The sequence below is a fragment of the Nesoenas mayeri genome (genome assembly GCF_963082525.1).
Source record: "Nesoenas mayeri genome assembly, chromosome: 3".
NCBI lineage: Eukaryota > Metazoa > Chordata > Aves > Columbiformes > Columbidae > Nesoenas > Nesoenas mayeri.
The window spans coordinates 110,865,678-110,886,548 of record NC_137544.1 but is presented as its reverse complement, the minus strand read 5'-3'; the positions used below and the strand labels follow the sequence as shown (position 1 = coordinate 110,886,548).

The following is a 20,871-nucleotide window of genomic DNA, read 5'->3' as shown; positions in this document are numbered from 1 at the left end:
AAGGCTGTGAGTCACAGTTAAAAATGCCAGACTAGAACTGAAGTCCAACACTCTGACTGGATCAGAACAGATACTCTATATCTACATAAATACCAAATCCACCTAAAATCTTGTGAAAACTGATGATAATTATATAAAACTTAAAAATCTATGGGACTTTCCCTGCAGAGCTGTAAGTGGAGCATTGGCCATCGGAGCTCTAGCTGGCATCAGCTGGCGTGATTCATGGGCTTCAGTATAAAGAAAGCTTCAGTATAAAGAAAGCTTCAGAAATGAATAAAAGCTCGATTTACAACTCTTAACACCCCTTAAAAGGGCTTCTGTGTAAGAGACCCCCACCTGTTTTAGTAGGAGCACATCACTCAAAGCAAAGTTTAACCCTAATGGCATCCAAAAGAAGATATACTCTCCACAGAGGGCTAATGCAGTGATATCTCCTCGAGTGCCCAAGTAATTTTCAATTGAAACTGGTAATAGGGAGGAAAAAAAAAAAAAAAAAGCTTTAAATTTTTTTAAACAAGTGTCAGGTCTAGTGCTTCTTAGTGGGTGGAATCTCCCCATGACAGACGGCAACTGTGAAGTTTATAAGGGTGTATATGCCTCCCCTCCCTGTGCACTGCAATATCAGGGCTGCTGCTGGTGTCTGTGCCAGTTGTGATTAGCACAGAAGGGAAATTTGGGATATAAGGAGTTAAAGGACTAAAGAAACCATGGGGATGATCCCAATAGGAGAGCCATCTTGGCTTTAAATGGGAGTAGTGGTAACAGGAGATGCTAGCAGAGGGCTGTACCCTCATGTTTGCCTCGGACAGCTCAAGCATCAGGGCCAAGCCCAGCATTAATGTGAGATTGCTTCATTTGTGGCTGCATCTCATCCCTCTCCATCACAGTCCCAGGACTGTAGATGCCATTTTACACCACGGAGCCCATTTCACAGTTGGCTGCTGCCAAAATGAGTAACCTCACCCTGTTCCTTGTACCCACTGCAGTGTTCCCCAAGCTCCTTTGTTGAGCCACTGCAGTGTGCAGGACCACCAGTCCAGCTTTTCTCCCCACACAGCAGGTTAGTTTTATGCTAGTTAAACCAGCTCACCGTGGAGCCTGAGAGGTGGCACACAGGGTTAGAGGGGCTGAAGAACCAGCTTTGGGGGAAGAAGCTGCTTGGCACTGAGGAACTATTTGACCACATCCAGCATCGTGTAGGACCTCACCCTTCAGTGCAGCAATAGCATCTCTACATGGTCACCAGCTGAATGCCCTCGCTGAGTGTTTTTCAGAAATAGCAGCTGAGACTGAGTCCTACAGTCCTGCCTATACCCTGCAGTCCTGCTTACACCTTGCCTTTACCATGGCTCAGGATATCTGTGCTACATGGCCTGCAGGAAAGTGGATCATGAAGACTGCTGAAGACAACAAAAAAACCTCCAAACCAATCACCTTGGGTTCAACTGCAACAACCAAGTCTTTAGGAGACAGGTTGCTGAGCTGTCACTGTAGGGCAAACGCTTCAGCAGGGAACAGAGCACAGCCAAATCTGCCCTTTCTGCCCTAAAATGGCCAGGGGCTGCATGCTGAAGCAGCACAGACAAGTCCAAACTAGAGCCACTCATCCCTGGTGACTGGCAGTGATGCCTGCTCCAGAGGATGCACACCTTGGGCCAAGAACTGAGCAAAGGATGGACTTCCATAGTCCAAAAGCTAGTGCCAGCAAACTCCTTGCACTGAAGTCTGTAACTGATCCCAACAACTGCCCAAGTTCGCCCTTCCCAACCAGAGCAACATCAGAGGGACAAAACATCACCCTGCAGAGGCTGCTCCTTGTTCCTGTTATTTAGCACTGTCTCACAGCAGGAAAAACATTACCTCATTCAGGACAAGCATGAACATTAATTCATTAATTTGAGACTACTTATCACTAATGGTACATTTAGGTGTCCGTGAATCAAGTGAAGTGCAGTGTATTTTTACATTAGCACTAATAACAGTTACCCATCCAGTTCCCTTGTGTAACTACAAGATGCAGAATTCATCTGAATTTTCCCCTTGAAAAATTTGTTGTGTAAGCCTTTGAAATTACAGACAAGGTTCCATCTTCCCCAAACCAAAGGACTAGTATACAACTGCCTCCCAGTAGCACATGATGCTTGTGTAGTACTCCAATTTCTTCTGTCATGGCTTCAAAGGCCTAATACAATTGAAATTAAGTGACATTTCCCACCATGTCCCCATGCCCCCTCCCCCCCCAACAAACAAATGACAAAAACAAACAAAAAATAAGTAAAACAACATATTGTTTATATGGTCTCTTGCCCATTAACTTTTACGCTGTACATGCTGTCTTATTTCAAATATGATCCAAGACAGTCATTTTACTTCTCTGCCAAGAAATAACTGACCACTGATTCATTATACTGAATGCCAAAGACACTAGCAGTCCATAATACTATAATATGATAGCTATTTTTAAAAATGCATTTAAATGCAATTTTTGGACAAAATTAAGTCCATAATGTGTTTGCATACCGCTGGGGATGGTATTCCATTTGTGGAAATAATACAGCCTCTGAATTATTGCAGTCATTAGCCTTGACCAGCAATAGAAGTTAATATGTAGCATGTCAGCAAAAACTTTAAGCAGGTATACGTGCATAGGTACTGGACAGACTTGGATAAGATATAGACAGGCAACGTAAGAGTTGCACAAATGGTTTTAATCAACACTTGGACTGTCACATTCATTTTTTACTAGCAGATAAATTTGAGTTCACCATTCATAATGCTCTTTAGCTCGTTCTTCCCCCTGCCCCTCATGACAATATCAGAAGTGGTCAAATGTCTGTCTGCTTGTAGCTCTAGCATATCCCATACTGCACGGCATGACTTCAGAGCACAGACCTGGCCTTGCAGCTGCCCCATGTGCCAGAGGAGTTGCTTGCTGGTAGAACAGCATGTAAGCTGCCTGGGAGCCAGCTGGTATCTGCTGCCATTTGGGTTCTTCCTTCCTCCCATTACATGGTTTCATCAGACTTGGAAAAATACACAGACAAATCCACAGGTTTCACCCTAGGTCTTCCCACCGCACATGCCAACAGGCAAGATTGTCATCATATGAGTATCTGGTTGGAAGAGACTTCTCGAAGTCTCTATTCCAACCTCCTACTCAAAAGGCAATGATTACCCGTGATAAAACAGGTCAGCTGTGACTTTGTCTAGCAAATACTTGAACCCTCTCCAAGGATGGAAGTTCCCCTAACCCCTCTGGTGATCTGTCTCATGGCCACATACCTTCCCCAGCATCCAACCTGAATCTCCTAAGCCACAATTTGTGACCTTTGCTTTTTATTATACCAACTGCCACCACCATAATCTTTTCAATAGACCTTCAGGAGATTAGAGGCTACTATTACATTGTCCTTTTGCCTCTTGGTCATGCCAGGACTTTGTTGCTGGCACTACCAATGGGACATTCTTCACAAAGGAGGTCACCAACACCATCCTGTTGGATGCTTATGAGCACTTGGCACCTTTCAGCTGGAGTCACCAGTATTTGCAAACAAGCCTTGTAGCATCCACTCAAGTGGATGTGTGTAGACAGAGGCAAGCAACCGTGTGCCTTGAGTCAGGGTGCCAAGGCCAACATTCTCTGCCAGGAATCTCTTATCAGCTGCCTATTCAGTTCCCCTACATCCCTCATGGAGGGGAGGGGTGGAAGGTAGTATTTATTTGAGCTAGGAAGTTCATTAAGCATCACTGTGTTAACAAAAAGTGCAAAACCTGTAATAAAGACAAGAAGCATCACTGAAGCATGTCTCTTTCCAGGACCAGGTTAGCCCAGTTGTATTCACAGAAATCTTGTGCAAGGACATGCTGAAGGAGACCACTGTGGAGCTCAGCCCAAACCAGCATCATGCTGCAAAGGTCCAGTGTTCTGGAAGTACCCACAGAAGAAGGGGGGAGAGCATTTCTCCACATGTGGGCATGGACACCACCACTCAATATTCCACAGTTTTAGTGACAGAGGTCATGGGGTGCCCTTCCTCAAAGGGGAGAATTGTGCAAGGCATGGAGTCAGGAACCAAGAGAAGAGAAGGGGTATGCAATTTAGGACATCAGGATTCTCATGGAGAAAAGGTCTCAACAGCATGCTCAACTATCCGGCAGGTGAGGGGTGTTTTGTTCTGAGGATGGTTACCACAGCAAAATCCTCTCCCAAAAGCGAATGTACTCAACAAGACCATGTCTTGGTTTCCTTAGTGCAGATATATCACCTCCTCTGAGGGCAGCCACCAGCTATCAGGACAGCTAGTATTGCTGGGGCATGTTGACCCACATGACTTCTAATCCTGCTTAGGGTGCACAGTCTCAAAGAGAAGGGATCAGCTGGGCCCTACAAAAGGCCAAGCACTCTTCTCCTGTGCTTCTACAGGAACAGGAAGAAGGAACTGATGGGAATCAAACATGCTTCAAGAGATGCAAGATAGCGGTCTTGCAGCACAGCAGAGCGCAGGCTGGAAGCTGCTTGCCACAGGCACACAGCACAGCTTTGGCCATCAGTCATCCATCCCGAGTGCAGAAGGGTGAAGGGGACTGGAAGCAGCCATCAGGAGCATCTCAATTCAGGGAAGAAACAGAGGAAAACTAGATAAAACAGTACAATAATCAATAGAGCAGGGGAAAAGGATGGGATGGTTTGACTCTGCACTAGCGTGACCTCAGTAAAGTAATTTCATGTCCTTGTGCCTCAGATTCCTGCTTGTGAAACAGCAGACAACTAAAACGTCCTCTCTCCCACAGTGCAGCTATCCAGCCTGTTCAGAGGGCTAACTTTTCAAGAAAGGGGCATTGTCAAGCAAAACACAGCCCATGAACATTAATAAGGCAATAATCAATGTCCTGTGTTCTTTGGCATCAGTCTGAAAAAGTGATTTAGTGGTTATAAATAGCTGTGTGCCCAAGGCAGAAATCACAGGGGGCTCTGTTTTTTGGAGATGAGGAGATATCTGCTTTTATATGAAGAATTTACAAATGATCAGTAAGATAAATAATCTTTTATTTCACAAACAAAGAAACAAGCAGAAGATGAAATACAATCCCAAAGTGTCTTATATTCAGTAATGGTAAAATAAATCAAAGCGACCATTATTAATCTGAGACACATCTGATAAACACAGATCTGGGAAGAACAAAAGGAAGAAACTCATATAGTTATAGTCTTGTTAAAGAGATAATGGGTTATCATCAGGGTGCTTCTGTAAACACAGCACACTTTCCATGAGGTGCAAAATAGCATTCCCCAAGTGTACAGCTCTTACCAGTAACATTGAGCAAAGGTATTGAGCTCTGCTCCTATGTGCTGTCCACTGGCTTGATCCCACTGTGTGAGTGCTAATCAAGTCTACCCCTTGGCTGAGCAGCAGAGCCCATATCACCCACCACATGCCCTGAGCTGATCTCAGCTGTAAAGCAGGTACTCAGCTTGAGCAAGAAGGGCTTTTTTCCTCTTCTGTGTTCATGAAGAAGGAATTATGTTTACCTTGGAAATTACTTCCTTATTTCTTGTGTGTTCACTCATTTATTCTAGGTTACTAATTTAAGTGCTGTGGGTCACATGGCACTACTCATTATATGACCGGTAATATGGATGCTGAAAGATCCATAACTGGTTGATGTCAACTTCCCCCCAGTTTCCACTTAAGCAACACTTGAAACTAGGTCAGAGCAATAATTAACTTTTGCATGAAATCTCCCTTCAGCCTATCCTGTCTCCCATTGGCTAGTTAATTAAAATCAGCACCAATATTAGGCTGCTACTTTGCAGGAAAGAAAAATATAGTAATTATAATTTGGGGGAATAAATTAACTATGAGTTACTATGTCTTAATGCTCAGCTGTTCTCCTGTAGCTGGAAGCCAGAATCCTTTCTGTCCTGCTTGAGCTTCCTGGAGGTAACTGGGTCACAGGAACACGTGCCTTGGCTTCACCCTTTGCTGTACTTCAGCTTGACAAATCTTTGTTGAAGATAATCCCTTAAAGCAGAGGCTAGTTTCTTCCAGCTTTTTTGTTGGAAACTAGCTCCATGAGCACCTTCGAGGACATAGCTGATAAGCTTGCCTTTGGGTTCATGGAGTTCTTGACATGCTGAGCAGATTTTCAGTTGGTGAAGAGCAACAAGCATGTCTGACTTTCTACTTCTTACATCCTAAAGGAAATACCTAAATAATATAGAATAACTCTCTTCTAGGAATGCTTTCTCCTCCCTTGATAAGGAGGGGAGGGTAAAGGAGATACTTGGCTGTAGATGGATGTTATGTGCAGTGGAACAAATCTTACCCTGAAGAGCATCCCTTTCTTCCTGGGTAGAACGATGGTTGTGCTATGGGTTGTCTCTGGGAGAAGCGTGGCAAGATCATTTCTTGCCTGAAGGTCTTTTTGCCTTGTGAGGTGTAAAGTATCTATATGGCTTCAGGAAACTGTAGCTGATATTCTCGGTCAAGGAAACAGTCACAACTTCCCTGAATACATAAAAAGACAATACTTATAATTAGTAGCTTGAACTGCATTGACTTGGGTCTGGCAGCTCCGATTCTCCTAAAGTTGGCCAGCCAGGCTGCCACTCCTCCCTTACTCTGCAAGGATGAGAATAAAATCAGCTGGCAGCTGTTTCCCAGGGACAGAAAGACCATGATTTTTGAAGTCACCCATCACAACAAGAAAATCTATGCGTAAATGTAGCTGCCTTTGTTTAGTACGGTGGGAACACCAAAAAGGCCGTTGCTGAGACTATGTCTGTGGGCTTAAATATGGCATCTGAACCCTTTCCACAGTTTTGAAAAAATCCAAGAAAATACAAGATCTTATCACAATTTTAGATGTTAACTGCCTGCAACTGAACTCCAAAGATGCGTAGAGAGATTACAAAACCAAACAAAGGATTTGGGGTTTTGTTGGTTTTGTTTTGTGGTTTGTTTGTTTGTTTGTTTCCCTGTGTAAACTTGAGCTTCTTCAGCCTTCATGAAGACAGATCTTCATCTATTTTCTTCCTCATTGTGTATATCCTACTGCAAGCCCAGGTAACTACCTATCCAAATAACCAAATTAGCTGAATTGTTTGCTGGAACATGATCTCTGCTGTAGCTGTGGTTTCTTTCAGTTTCGGAATTTTGCAGGCCACTCTGGGAACTGTGTCAGAAAGCAGTGACTTTCAGCAACACAGCCCTGCAGCAAGGCTTGTATAAGGCACAACAAATCTCTGATACTGCTTTTGGTCCACACTAGAAGCAGAGAGAGTTTTGCCAGTGAGCTCAATGGAAACAGGACTGAGCTTTTGATGAAAAACAAGCAGAATTGCTTAATTCACGGTGGCGATTAGGGACAACTTATACCAGGACGCAGACAGAGATTGACACAGAGGCAGAGATCTTGTTCAAGAAGGAGCTCAGAGCTGGGCTGAGCAGAGAGCTGACCTAGGCCTAGGCCCCCTTCTTTATTCACCATTGACAGTTTATAGGATTTACAGGTATGGGCCTGGACTAAGATGTTTACAAAAGGTGTTTTTCCACTAATTGTTATTAAAAACACACGAAACTCATGTGATGTTTGTCTCAGTTGTTTTTCCATTCATTCACAGACCAGGCCCAAGGACATTCACACATCCCAGACACTTGGGGGCAGTTATCCGGCCCGAGATACCATTCTCACGAGGCTGGGCTATAACTTTTTACAATTATGAGAAACGTACTTCAAAGTAATCTGTCCAAGGCTCTTTATATATTATTATGTTAGTATTATGTCTTCAACCATTCAGATGGTCATGTTAGTATTGATCTGCCTTTGTCATCCAGATGGCTGGAACTGCACATCTTGCTTTCCCACATTTTACTTTCCAACAATTCACCATGAGATCTTGAACATTCCTTGAAATGGCCTTTCCTGAATTTGCAGTCTTTCACCAGCACTCCAGCTCAGCCAAGAGAGGCATATGATGTTTTTTAAAAACCTATCCCTAACTAATTTTTGTTTTCTGGGAGACAAAGTTTCAGACCTTTTCTTTATCAGCTTCCAGAAACTAAGGCATGGTTTCTCATGAAGAATGCTGGCCCCCCACTGCAGGCTCCGCAGGTGTGCCCTAGATGCCTGTCACTCACAAGAATCATCGCACCAAGTTAACACCTACCAGACCTTGCCAATATTGACACAACAACTTCTGTACAGTGATATTTAGGCAATAATCTGCTTCCTGGTTTGGGATAGGTCTGTGCCACTCAACTGGCAAAAAAGTGCTGATGCTAACCAGTCCATTAAAAATGTGCCATTAAAATGCCACTTGTTTCCTGAGTGGTGGATTTAAAAGGTGAAAAAACTATTTCGTGCTTTGAATATATGAGGAAGAACTGAAGAGATAACTGCCAATGTGGTAAACTTAGAAACACCACAGCAAGCTGCTAGGCTGAACTGGGGGTTAAAAAGACACATGTATTGGAAGTTCTTCCCTAGCAAGCCAACAGCATAATTTCCCTGCAGCTGAAGGACCTTGCCTGTGTTGCACCAGAAAACTCACAGCATTTGAATGTGTGTATTTTGTGCTGACAATGCACTTCTGTCTTAGAATCAAGGACCATTTTCTTGGTTCCTCCAGTGTACCTATTACTGGCACTGTCCAAAGGAATATGCATTTATATGGCACCTCTCGGACTGACTGCCACAAATTTGCAATCAAACTCTACGTTTTTGTTCTTGCTAAATCTGTCCCATTGGTAACTGAAATCCCTATACTAACACTCCTCTTCCTCTTCCTTCTCCTCCTTCTCTCTACAGAAAATGCCTGGCAGTTTTTATGACAGATTGTATAAATACAATCTTCTTAAGTGGAGAGGAGACTGTATTTACAAACCATGTTTTAAAAGAGCAGACCTTTGGGAAAATCCGTGGCATTGCTGCAGAGCAGAGATCTGCTTGGGGTGAAATCGTGCTCTATACCAGGAGTTAAACCCACCTGGGCCATTTGGTAGCAGCAAGTCTTCACAGAGGCTGTCTGTAAGTCTCTGCAAAACAACAGAGACATCCATCTGCCTGCCTGCACATGGAGGAAGCATGAGCAGGAGACGTCACTGCCCACAACTCATATCCTGGTTGCTTTTTTTTAAGCCCACAGTGTACAGGGGGCAGGATTCTGCTCTCAAGTGCTGGCTCAGCACAGCAGCAGCCACAGAGCCCAAGTGCTGGATTCAAGGTCTGAGATTTCTAGGAGGGGTCTAATGAGACTTAGAGAGTTTTCCAGGGTCTAAATCTGCCTAAGTTGCCATGTCTGCTTTCCTTTCACCTTTCAATGTTTGTGTACTTTTCTTTGAGAAGCAGGTTGCTTTGTTTGTCTACATCCTTGCTCTGGAATAGCAGAGGCATCCAAGGGGTACAAGTGGCCTGACTGTGGAGTGAAAAGAGTAAGAATATGATTAAAAGAGTGAAACTACTATTAAAATTTTAAAAAAAGTATGCTCCTCTATGGTGCCATCACAGGAATCAATATGTGTGTTTAACTGAGAGGAAGGGGCATGATGTGCACTCCTGCTCATTCTTAAAGTGATATTGAGTATATGTGCTATGACACATCTCTGGGATTTTAAATTATCTCATCTTGGTGCTGGATGAAACACAGAACACCTTCTGCTGGTGAATCAGGCTTAATTTGCCTTTGTCTGTTGAGCAAGAGTATAACATGGAATCTAAGACAAGTGATTTATTTTTCTGGAGATTTTTACCAAATCCTCTCTACATTACAAACTCAAAATTAACCATTATTCACCACTTTGACAGGCAAGTAAGAAAAATGCATATGCATTTTTGGTTGAGACTGGTCTTATGATCTTTTTTAACTTGTCCAGGGAAAGTGCTGCTTCTATTTGAAGAATATTCTATCAGTGCTCTCTGGTCTTCCCTTATCATCCAGCCTTCGTATCCCAGGCTTCCTTTGCTATCCTTATCCAAGATATTGTTGTTTTTATGTTAGATAACTTAGAAGTGCAAAATATGATGTAGCATTTTGTCTGGGAAAATAAAAAAGCCATGTCTATTCACTGAAATATGAATAGGATTAAAGACAAACATAGCTCCTTCCAAACTCTCCGTTCTTCCAAACTCTTTAGCTGTTTCCCATCTTTAAGATTTTTATCTCTCTTTGTGAAAGACTTGGTCATACCACAAGAAGTAGAAGAAACAAAGATTAGACACTTTAGAAGAAAAAATGCAGTTATAAAACAATTATTATCCTAGGACAAGTTCTCTTAACACATTAGTTGCAAGGCAATGGCTGATGTAAGCAATGATAATTACTTCCTCTTGCCTTTTGAATACAGACAATTGCAGTAAAAGTGATACTTTACTGTTCATAAACCAGTTATTATTTTTCCATTTGCACACTGAGAGATGAAGCACCCAAATATCAGAAAATATAGTTGAGATCTGAAAAAGAATGTACTGCTCCTCATTTCTAAATTATTACTCCTAATATTACTCCTAAATTAATTCCTCTGTCTCCCCAGAACCAGTACCACTTCCCCAAGTCACTGCAGAAAAGGTGGGAGCTGGTGGAGCAGAGCTCCACTCTGCATCTCCCACATGTTCTTGCTTCCTAAACACATTATCTGCAGGTCTTGTGGGCACAGATGAGAAAAACACCACTTCTCTGACATAATGAGCCAGCAGGGAGTTTTCTTCTGCAAAGGGAAACCTGCACCAGACAGCTCTGAGATCACACAATCACAGGATGGTTGAGGGGGAAACAGACCTCTGGAAGTCATCTGGACCAAGAGCCCTGCTCAGGCAGGGCCACCTATAGCTGGTTGCCCAGGACCATGTCCAGCCATTGCCCAGGACAGGTGGGGAATGGCTGTTTTAACCTGTTTTAAAAAAATGCTCTTGACCCTAGGTTTCCCCTGGCATAGTCTCAGATGTCTGTGCTTAAATAAATAATTTAATCAAAAGATAAAAAACAAATCGAAAGATACAGCAAAGAAACTGTCTGGGCTGGGCGCCTCTCAAGGGGAGGGACCCTGAGGCAAAAGAGGCTTGGGCTTTTAAACCCTCACAATCTATGCACCCGCTCTTCACGTGTCCTTCACATGCTGTCTATGCCTGATGGTAAATGTGAGTCTGGGGCTTATTTGTGTCTTATTGGATGCCGTTTCTCCATTCTCCGGGCAGCTTTTTTACTGTTGTTATTTAGCTGTTTTGCAGCCTCTGCTGACAGAGTTTCCTCTGTCTCCTGGTGCTGATCTTCAAGGCTCTCCCATCACCAAGCAACTAGGTGTAGATAAGTTCATGACTTGTGGCCTGGAATTCCAGTGAGCTTGGCCACGCGTGCTAGGTTTGGCTACTCATGCTAAAACAGGTTATTCAAACAAAAGAATATAGAGTAGAATACAATTAAAAATTAAGTTTGATTAAACTTATTCTACAATACCTGTATAAACGTCGGAGAGAGCTCAAGGTGCCAAATCTGGCACATTTCAGCCTGATTACCTTAGTTTCCTCTCCCTTCCTTTCCATGCCTTCCCTGGTCAAGCTGCTCTCCTCTTGGGTGGGTTGCCTCCCAGTGAGGTGTGTAGCACAGTACAGACACAACGGACACCCCACAGGGAAGAGCAGAAGGAAACGGGCGGAGTGTTTGCAGAGGTTGCAGAGCCAAAGGCTTTGCCCCAAGTGTGTGTGACTTATTTCCACAAGGCACACCGTGCTCAAGGGAAAGCCTTTGTATTTTGCCATCAGAGTGGGTCATGCTCAGTTCCTGCTGAGTGAGCTCAACGCAGCAAGGAGGCTTCATCCAAAGCCGATGATGGTAAGGTGCTGCAACCCCCAGCGTTCACTATTTTGCAAACCCCACTATCAAAGTAATGTATTTGCCTGATGCTTCTGTGCCTTCCTGTGGCATTATGCATGCCATGAGTGGCCAGGCTTGGTTAGCAGACCTCTGAACCAATGGACACTGCCTGCATGGGACAACGTGGCCATGGTCTGATGTACTGTTGGCACTGGCTGTTCACCAGCCCTCTGCAATATTGATCAAATTATTTGAAACTGCTGACAGAAGGGCTGTGACTTCAGCCCTTAGATTGCTTCCTGGGAAAAGGTTCAGAAGATGCCTTATGGAGCCAGGCTTTCTGCCAGGTGAGTTATTCACCCATGGCAGGACTCTCCTGGAGAGGAAGAGGGCTGCAGGACTTCCCCCAGCACTCCTCCACAGAAAACATGGGAAAGCAGAATAATGGCTCCACATTTTGATGTCTCGTGTCATTGCTCTTCTTCTTTCCAATACAATGTCAGTTCTGCTTGAGGTATTACAGAGGGAGAGTCACCACAGATAAACAACAGCCCTGTGTGAACAAACGGGGGCCATGGAATGATAAGCATGACCCCCTAGAGAAACTGCTGCCACTTAGGACTGAAGGTCCTGGATTCAGCTAATTTGAAGTGCATAAGCACTTATATTGGCCTTGTAGGCTTTGATGGCTTGGGACAAAGAGAGGGTCCTTTCTCCCCATGACAGCTATGGGTACTGTCTCCACAGTGTTCCCAACCCTTGTCCTCCAGGGAAGAGGCATTCAATGTGGAAGTCACTACCAAGTCACAGAGGATGAGAGACCACAGTATTAAGCCCTAAACTAAAGCATACTGAAATCAACACCTACTCATTGATGGATATAGATGCTGAAAGTGGCCTCTGGCAAATAACTAATTACTTCTTGAGCTGGGGACAGCGAAGTGGCATACTTGTAGGGGACTTGTACACTTGCTTTCCAGTTAATAATTTATTCGCATGAATAATCCTCCATTGTGCAAACAGTCCTATTGAATACAAGGCTTATAATACAATTAAGGGCTGCAGGATGAAGCCCTGAGATAAGATGGAGAGTAAACTAAGTATGATATTACAGCCATTAATTAATGTTTAGAAAACAGCAGATAATGAAGTCAGGATGGCCATGAGTCACAAGGCTTCACTGCATCCTGGGCTTGTGAGCAAAACTATTCTTAGTGCAAAGTCATGGTTCTATTTTTAAATATAGCTACTGTCTGAAAAGTTATGGCTGAAGTTGTAACCTATGTATAACTGGGCAAGTAAAGGTGATAATGTTGCCTGAGGCATAAAGTTTTGGTACGATCTCAGTGTTATTCTGTGCAAGTCACTCTCCCTACTGTCTTTTCAGCTAGTGCCAATTTTGCTTTATATTTTTTAATGCACTTGATTTCTTTTGCCCAGCTCCCTAAGAAAATCGAGGCTTATTGTGGGAATGGCAGGACGTGCTGTTCCAGCCACCTGGATGATAAAGGAAGATCAATACTAACATGACCATCCAGACAAATAATACTAACACGATTAAATCAGCAATTAGTCAAAACATAAAGAGCCTTGGACAGGTTATACGGAAGTTTATTTTTTTATGAGTGTAAGAAGTGATAGCCCAGGCCAGTGAGAATGACATCTTGGGTTGGAAAACGACGCCTGTATGTATGATGTATAAATGTTGGGCCTGGGGGGCGTGAATGAGTGGGTCAGAACACCACCCACAAGATATGCATGGGAACATGACTGAAAGCAGTCACAAGGTAAGTGTGGTGTGTTTGGAATAACATTTTTTGAAAAAAACATCCTGTCTAACCTCTTGGTCCAGGCCCATATCTGTAAAGCTGTTAATTGAGAAAGGTTAATTAGAGCTCATTTTGCCTCAGCTCTGCTGGCTCTGCTCTTGCTGCTAACAAGAACTCTGTATCTGTGCATTTCTGTCTGCTTCTCTGTCTGCATCACTCTCGATCACCGCAGTTTATGTCGCTAGGCTGTGTGTTTATATTTTCACATTTCCCAGTACATTTTGAATCCATCAGTTGGCTTTGGACAATGTTGATGAAGTGGCAAGGGCCTTTGGAATCTGCATTGGGAGCCTTGTGGCAGATGTTGTATTTGAGGAGTCAGTGACCAGGAACACACTGTGTCTGTCCTACCAGGCATCATATGCAGTGCTCGAGCAGTCCTAACATTAGCATGAGTGGCTGCTGCAAGGGAACCTGCTGGAGTGCCCCGTGACAGCCTGTGCTGTGCACTGGTGGGTGTTACAAGAGAGGTGACAGTCCAGGCTGTCAGGACAAGATAACTGCTTCGGTTTGTTATGCAAAATAAAAGGCATCCCAGCACTGGAGGGAGGACAGGATCTTCATGTCACACCCTGGGGAAATCCACCCAGGGTCTGTCCAGCCTGAAGGGCTGTAAGATTTACTCACTATCTATATTTCTGTTTTTATACTATTGTATTGAAATAGATATTTTATTGAGCCAATTATTATTGGGCTTTTCCTACTGAAATCTTGAAAGAGTCCTGCATCGCCTTGCCCTCTTACCCTTCCAGTGGTGCAGACAGGATATTAATATCCTAGAACGTGAGGTTTGCAGTCAGAACAGGAGAGGCAGAGCTCATATGCTGCTGCTACAGGAAAGCCTGCAGCACGGAATTAGTCTTAAAAACACACAAGCAGGAAAGAGATGCTGACAGTCAGACTTTTTAATCTCCACAGCCCGTAATATTTAAAGCACTTAAAATATTTTAACTCAGTTAATATATATACAAACATCTCTAGCAGTGCAGTCATTTTGTGAGATTGTATGAGTTGAAACAAGATATCTTTGTTTTGTTTCTTAATAGTTTGAAAAATGCTTTCCTTATTGAAACAAAAAGCATTTTTTGAATACTCATTTCTGCAAAAACATCTGCTGTGCATAAGGTTATTTGACAAAACAAACCATAACTATTTATTTAGATTAGAAACAAAAAATTAAAGGTCTGGAGCATGTTGCAAAACAAAGTAAGCAGGAATAAACAGGAAATAGTGACTGAGTAGCCATAACATATTAAGGTCAGCTCCCGTTGCTTTGGCTTTAAACTGTATCCTTTCCCATTATGTATTTTTTCCAGGAATTTTTCTCTCTCTTTTTTTGGTGACTGCTGCTTTTCTTTTCCTGCTTTAATTGAATCATTCCCTTCTATCCTTTAGAGAGTTTGAAAAAGTAAACTTTTATCTGGGCTCTGCAGCTTGAGGTGACAATTCCTACGCACAAGTTACAAATTGTGTTGCAGAATATGACAAACCCTGGTTCATTTACTGTTTTTTCAATTACTTTGATTTAATTCAGCCTGACCTTTGGCTTAATTCAGGATACTTTGCAGAAGACCTATGGGACAAAGGAATTAGAAAGCTAACATAATAGTTTGTTGAGGCAAGGCAGTCTCCCTGTCTCAAAATCAGTCTACTCTGTTCAAAACCCTCCCAGTAATTCCATGCTTGAGTAGAAAGAATGGGATTTTGGAGGTGCCTTTTAGCACCCATTCCCTAAAAGACTCCTCATTTCAGTCAGCCTCTAAGAACCTTCACAAATTTGGACTGCATGCATGCTGTCCTGGGATCTGGACCAGAAAGAGAAAGCCCCTTAAAGATCACACTTGTTTCCATTATTTGATTCTCAGCATTCATTAATCTAGCAGATCGCATCATGACCTTTTGATACTTAAAGGGGGCTTTTAAGAAACATGAGAGAGACTTTTTACCAGGGCCTGTAGTGACAGGACAAGGGGCAATGGTTTGAAACAGAAAGAGGATAGATTTAGCTTGGACATAAAAAAAGAAATTATTTACAAGGAAAGTGGTGAGGCACTGTAACAGGCTGCTCAGAGAAGCTGCAGATGCCCCAGCACTGGGGGTGTTCAAGGTCAGGTTGCACAGGGCTTCGAGTAACCTGACCTAGTGGAAGAAGTCCCTGTCCATGGCAGGACTAGATGATCTTCAAAGGTCCTTTCCAACTCAAACCATTCTGTGATTCTGTGTTCTTTAAAGCGCCCTTGCAACCCAAACCATCCTGTGATTCTAATTCCACTGAAAAAAGGTGCCAAAAGTCATTTCAAATGTCATATGATCCCTTAACACAGTTCATGTTCAGAGCCCTCAGGATACTAGAACTCTGGTTTGTTTTAATAATGCTGGTTCAGTTTTTAAGGGGTATAACTACTTGTGGAGCAATACTTGGAAGGGAAACAGCAGAAATAATTATAGCTGCATCTTGTTCTGGAAGAGAGCAGGGAAATGCCACAGGCTACTCACTAAGAGATTATTTCTATGCTCTCACTCCTCCTCATGCTAACACATTTAATTGTACTTTAAAAATATGAAAATTTTGCAATACAATGAATAGCTGGCCATAATTCAACACTAGCAAATTTTAAAGGCAAATATATTTCCACTATGGAAGCAGGTGGGTGCTGTTCATGGAGTAGCACACCCATCTGCAACATGGTCTTGGCTCAAGGCAATCATTAACAAAATGGTTAGGAGCCTCACACCACCTCCCTGCAAATCAGCTGGATTTTTTGCAGCACAGGGAAATGCAAGGTGCAGCAAAAAGATACTTTCTGCCCTAATGGTCTTCTAGAGTAACTCATGCAAGTTAGTTTTCAAATTGATCCATTTCTTGCCAATAGCACCCAGTGGGAATGTGCTTCCCATGTTTTGTGGAGTGCTGGCCTGGAATCAGGATGACCAAACTCAGTCTGGGACTGCAGCACAGCTCGTCCTCGCTGGCAGCCTTCCCCATGGGTTACTGAGAGCAGCCCTGCAGAGAAGGACTTGGGGGTACTGGTGAATGAGAGTTTAGACATGAGCTGGCACCTGCAGCCCAGAAAGCCAACTGTGTCTTGGGCTGCATCAAAAGGATTGTGGCCAGCAGGTCAAGGGAGGTGATTCTGCCCCTCTGCTCTGCTCTGGTGAGACCCCACCTGGAGCCCAGCATCCAGCTCTGGAGCCCTCAGTACAGGACAGACATGGACGTGTTGGAGAGGGGCCAGAGGAGGCCACAGAAATGATCAGAGGGCTGGAACAGCTCCGCTGTGAGAACAGGCTGAGAGAGTTGGGGTTGTTCAGCCTGGAGAAGAGAAGGCTCCAGGGAGACCTTATTGCAGCCTTTTAGTACTTGAAATGGGCCTGTAAAAAAGATGGGGACAGACTTTTTAGCAGGGCCTGTTGCTATAGTACAAGGGGTAATGGTTTTAAACTGAAAAAGGAGAGATTCGGGCTAGATGAGGAAGATATTTTTTCCAATTAGGGTGGAAACTCTTGCCCAGGTTGCCCAGAGAGGTGGTAGATGCCCCATCCCGGGAAACATTCAAGGCCAGGCTGGATGGGGCTGTAAGCAACCTGATCTGGTTGAAGATGTCCCGGCTCATGGCAGGGGGGTTGGACTAGATGAGCTTTGAGGGTCCCTTCCAACTTAAGTTATTCTATGATTCTATTTTAACCATTATTTCACCTGACTCTCCCCAGGGTCGGGTCCTGAGAGGAAGAATTACAAGACAGCAGGAGGATTATTCCTTCAGCCGTTGTTTTCCAGCAACACACAGTTTCCCAAGGTCATGGACACTGGCAGAGCTTCATGGCTGCTGTCTCACCAGCAGAGCTGCCAGCACCAGTAACACAGAGCCTCGCACATTTTGGTTAATCAGTCCTCTGCCTGCCTGTGGCCTGCCTTTATCTGTGCTGGCCTTGCACACAGGCTTGGGATCCAGCCAGCCCTCTGGCACACCTTGACCTCTTTTGGTCTCACAGCTGAGAGCAGCTGGGGACATTTTCAGCACTTTTCTGTGATTCACAGAAAAGGGCATTCATATGAACCAACAACCTAGCTTTGACATCTCACTACCTCACACCAGCTACAGCCTAGATTTTGCAGCTTTTGTTTTGCTACTATTAGTAACCAGCCAATACTCCAATAGGTTTTGTGCTGTTTCCAAAGCTTATCTGTCCTTTACGTGTCCAGGATGAACCTGAAAAACCGGTTTCTACTGCTGTTACACAAATGCTGTGCATTGTTCAGCTGTACATGCTGTCATTTTAATCACTGATATTGATTAACTTTTAAAGCTTTGACTAAAATGTGAATGGTAAACTTGTGAACAGGTTCATGCAGAGACAGCCACTGAGGAGAACTGTCAGACTCAGCTGGAGCAACAAACTACTTGGGAGTAAACCTGGATTTAGAAAACAAGGGATGTTGTCATCTTTAAAGTTACAAACATCTGTATATATCTACAGACGTTTGGAGATGAAAGTTTTTACTTCCTCCCAGCAAGGAAAATAGGAGTCAGACTTGCCTCAAAAGCTTTCTTGATTTGTATCTTGTTAGCCTAAAAAAAACCCAACAAAATATTTTTGGACATTTTCAATGCCGTGGGCATTGCAAATGAAATGTGTGCTGCTTGCAAGACCTATTGGCTGAGCATGACAGAGACAGCCAAGAGTACAGAGTAGGTGTGAAGTATCTGACATGTTCTGTTTTCCTACAGAAGTCTTCTTTGAGGTTGCTCACCAATAGCTGTCTCTGTTTTAAACATCAAGTGATAAATCTGTCTCTCAGCTGTTTTTTCTACAACTCCATTGTCACAGCAAGCAGTTCCCTGGCAGCTAAATAGGGCTTAACTTCTTGCTGCTCATGTCCCCATTTGTGCCAAGACAGCTCTAGCATTCATCTAGCCTGGCTTTGAATTTTTTTAGCCCACTGACCCAACAGAGAACTAACCTATTAATAATTTAAAAAAAAAAAAAACAAAAACCAAACAACCCCAACCAAACAAACCCAAACCAAACAAAAATTGTCTTTCTGAGAGGAAGCTATTATAGTACAGCTTGGCGAAAGGTTAGACAAGTAGACAAGGGCCAGAGGGAGTAGAGGGAGTACAAAGGGCAGGTAGGAGTGCAAGAGCAGGTGTAAAGGAACCAAAATGCTGCAGCCAGATGTTAGACTGGCTTAGGCCAGGGATACCCCTAGGTTCACTTCAGGCTGAGCTTTGCTCACAAGAAAGAAATTGCATCCCTGAGGTATGGCTGCCTTCCCAGGAATGATAGTGTGGTGAACAGATTTACCACATGTGAATTGGTACCTATTTAATAAGTATAAAAAGGAAGAAATATTAGTCATAGACAGGATTGTATTTTTAAACAATTTCATGTCAATAACTGAAACTTAAGCACATTTATCTGTAATTATTGGTATGTGCAGCAGATGGAGGAGAAACTTTTACCTCTATTGGTTTTGAGGTCTCCAGCTTACTTTCTCCTTATAAGTATATTCAGTACAGGCACACTTCAAGAAATGTTGAGCCTGGAGGCAGAGAGCTCCAATAGACAGTAATAACTGGCACATTTCTGTCCCTGTTGGGCCCTTTGGTGTTCACATAGGCACTGGGAGCACCACTGTCCTTCTGTCCTGTGAAATACCAGGCACCATCCTGACCTGCAGAGTCCAAAGGAAGCACTTGCATCACTATTATTGTTATCTGGCAGAGTATAACATTCAGCCACACATTTTAAAAAATGGAGGGGAGGGGAGGGGAGAGGAGGGGAGGGGAGGGGAGGGGAGGGGAGGGGAGGCGAGGCGAGGGGAGGTGAGGCGAGGCGAGGCGAGGCGAGGCAAGGCAAGGCGAGGCGAGGTGAGGCAGACCAAACAAAAAGTTATCTGTATTATATTCCACAACTGCTATTGTTCTGACCACCCTTATTTCTGACACAGTGCAATGGGTGCTGCTGACGAAAGGAGCATGGGAGGTCTTGAGTACAGTTTCAAGGATGATGAGGTGGAGAATATAACACAAGAAGATTTTGTGCAAGAACACAAGAGAATGGCTTGTAATTGGCATGCAGACAGATCTAGGCATTCATAGAATATGACAGATACATTTATATATATGTAAATAAACAAAAAAACTTATGTATGTAACCTACTATATAATTTAAGTTATATATACACATAAAAATTACAACATGACTTCTTTTAGTCATATAAAAAAAAAAAAAGTTTTGTAATTGTAATCAACTTGGGCCAGTTTAAATGTGGTGCTTTGATGGTATGTGTACTTTAGTTCTTTATTTAGGTGTTTCCCAATAAAACTTATACATGTTTCATTTCAGAAACTATAAACCACCTTAGAACAAGAAGCAAATTGTGCTCAGGCATCCTCAAGACAAGATTATAATATATCTTATTTCTAATAAGAAACTCATTTATGCAATATTGTATTAGCACCTGGAATTTATTTTTTATTTTCTCTTGTAACATTGTCTGCCCCTGGTGCCAGAATAGACAAGAAAATTAACAGTGTTTGAAAAGGACTGAAATTTCTACAGGAGAAAGTGAAATATTTGTAAGTATTATTTTTGATGTTATAAATTTGATGACTGTTAACAGTAGCCACATAGGGTTTAACTTTATATTGGTTATTTTATATTTAGCATGCTCTTGTCTACCTCGCTGTTATGTTGCTGCATTTGCTACCAGCACACCTAGTCCTTGTATTAGGAAATAATACACCCTAGTTGAAGAGATATCTGAGCTATTGCAAATATAGAGTAGCATTCACTTACCTTCTAGGCTTCCTTACTGTAGGCGTTTTAAAAGTTTTGAATACAGCCTTATCTTCTTGCTTAATTCTTATCACCCACTTCTCTGATGTGTTTCTGTGTTCCCTAACTGCTAACTCATCCACAGAGAAGAATATATCATACTGTATTACAGTATACATTACAGAGAAAATGCCATTGCACAGGCCTTTTTCTAATAATCTTTTCTCATCATTCTCCATGAGACTGAAAGGCATTTGCCATGCTAATAGTACTACTGTCTTGCAATTTTTATTCTTGCTTGTTATCTTCCAGTCTCTTAGCATTACTTTACTGCCTGTAAATTTTCCAGATTTCACATTAGATAATGACACAGCAATACTCTCAGCAGCAAAGGTCAGAAGAAGTGCATTTTCAAGAATAAGTGATTCTACAAAAAGATAAAAAACA

At 42.9% G+C, this 20,871-nt stretch overlaps 1 protein-coding gene across 1 annotated transcript in view; it reads right to left on the bottom strand.

The window, feature by feature from the left end:
• Positions 1–20,507, bottom strand: part of SHLD1 (shieldin complex subunit 1) — a 78,058-nt gene extending 57,551 nt beyond the window's left edge. Inside the window, exon 1 of the mRNA XM_080342103.1 lies at positions 20,446–20,507. The gene's annotated coding sequence lies outside the window, so the exon portion shown is untranslated. The remainder of the gene's footprint in view (positions 1–20,445) is intronic.
• Between the last annotated feature and the right edge of the window lie 364 nt (positions 20,508–20,871).